This window comes from Etheostoma spectabile, chromosome 18, assembly GCF_008692095.1.
Source record: "Etheostoma spectabile isolate EspeVRDwgs_2016 chromosome 18, UIUC_Espe_1.0, whole genome shotgun sequence".
NCBI classification, from domain to species: domain Eukaryota; kingdom Metazoa; phylum Chordata; class Actinopteri; order Perciformes; family Percidae; genus Etheostoma; species Etheostoma spectabile.
Genome location: NC_045750.1, coordinates 10,361,241 through 10,363,374, shown reverse-complemented (window position 1 = coordinate 10,363,374; position 2,134 = coordinate 10,361,241). Strand labels below are relative to the sequence as shown.

The window sequence follows — 2,134 nt, the reverse complement described above, 5'->3', positions numbered from 1 at the left end:
CACACACACACACACACACACACGCAAACACACACACACACACTGGACAACGCCTCGGTATGGGAATTCACGACTCACATTTCAAGAATAAAGTCCGGTGGGAAGCGTCATATCTGAGCTCTCTAAGACAATGGCCTGAGGGCGCACAATGGAGACATTAGGGGAAAGTGTTAACTTAATGATTTTCCCCCATTGAACCTCGTCTGACTGCCTGGATCTCGACAAGCTGCCAACTCCCTTTCATAATGGGACTCGACAGCTGCTTTATCCCGCAGGTCTATAGGCCCCAGGATTAGGGAGTGACACTGCACCATGAGAATAATGCGTACCAACTCGTTTCACCAACTCAAATGAAGTGTATGTAAATCGACCCCGGTGTAGATGAAAAAATGTGATTTCTTTTTTTTTGTGCGAAGATTTTGTATTCAGATCTATTAAAAAGAAGTATATTTATATGCATATGGGGAGTCTTTTTTTATTCTGGAGGGAAAAGCCGTCTATGTAATTACACTGACGTTTTGCCACCTGCTCATTGATTCACCAGTGACCCGTCAAAAAGGGTAGCATGGGAATAACTACTGAGCAGCAAAAACAATGACTTCAGGAGGAGAGTTATACGGCTTCAATTGCCAGATTATTTAGAATCAGAGGGCCATGTAGGTTATTTAACTGTTGGCCACAGCCGTGTAATTGCCATAAAATAGAGAGAACTAACGGTTTATGTAGCATTTAGTCTGGGAAGAGTTTCTGCAGAGTTGGCCTGTTGAAAGTCATCTTTTCATCGCGAGAGTAGTTTAAACAGTTAAACCTGCTGTGCAATAACTTACATCCCCATGTGTAGTGTGTCTAAAAATTAAATCTGGATTTGTTTTTTTAAAACTAAAAATACAAATGTTAACTGTCTCATTGGAGTCAATTACTAATGAACACACATTTATTAAACCAACGCTAAGCAAATTGAGTTAATTTACTCACTCCCAAAATAAAAGTTTTCACTGTTCTTAATTTGAAGATGAACGAACGTGCGTAAAATTTCAACCAGATGAGCTCAAAGAAATATAAAACTGTAGATTGCTGAAAGTCAATTAAATAAAAATTACGCACAATTTTGTTGTGAAGGGGGGAAATGTATTTAACTTCCCGCTGTGGGGGTCCAATTCGTCTCCATTGTGTGCAGTAATTGCTTGAAGATATATGGCATATTCTATTAACGTAATCACCATCAAGGCAAAAACCTGCTAAAAGAACAGGAAATTAAGTTTTACTGAGTGCAAGAAAGGTTTATACTGACCACCCATAATGTGAGTATGAACTTGAGTGGCAGTAGTTGTAATTTTGTAGTTTCCTTTTCTTTGTTAATTTAAAACATTTTGCCTATTAACAGCAATTTTGATTCATTTAAGCACCTGAAGATAAAACAACAGAAGCAACAGTTTGACTTGAACGATGCAGAAAGTAACCCAGTATAAAGAATAGAAATGTCCTATATTTTGACACAATAATCTACATATGTCGTCTATTATGATCGAAGTGTGATTATAATAATATAATATAATAATTTGGGTTGATCATGAGGCCTAACCGAGGGATAACTGCAAAGGTTAAGAAAAACAATCCAATTTAATCTCAAACATTAAACCACAATTAAGTCTTCAATACCGCCAGAAAAATAATCAACAATTGGTTTTAAACCACTGAACACATTCATGATTTATTATATAAATTACATTTTTTACATTAGTATAGAACCGCACGCACACAGACATAAAGACAGATACGTGCTGTTAATTACTTTGTTTAACAGAACAAAGCAGCAGTGCAGTAGGAGAAGGATATATTATACAGTCTTTAAAATCATATATTATCAGTGATTAAATATCTCGCTGTATCGCTACTCTTTTATAGAAGTTGCTGAAAAATTACAGGCAACAAGTGGCATCAGGTGGGACGCGAGGGGAATATTCCGAACATGGATACAGATGAGTCTATCTTTACCTCCTAAAACTATAGTACAACTTTACAAAAACTATATTCAATTTCTGAAAAAATGTCAGAATTAGGGCGCTTTAATTATCGCTCACGGACACAAGTTTACGCAGCCAACTGTGTGTGTGTGTGTGTGTGTGTGTGTGTG

At 37.0% G+C, this 2,134-nt stretch overlaps 1 protein-coding gene across 1 annotated transcript in view; it reads right to left on the bottom strand.

Moving 5' to 3' along the window:
• Positions 1–2,134, bottom strand: part of nr2e1 (nuclear receptor subfamily 2, group E, member 1) — an 8,454-nt gene that overhangs the window by 5,399 nt on the left and 921 nt on the right. The gene's annotated exons all lie outside the window — the stretch shown is intronic.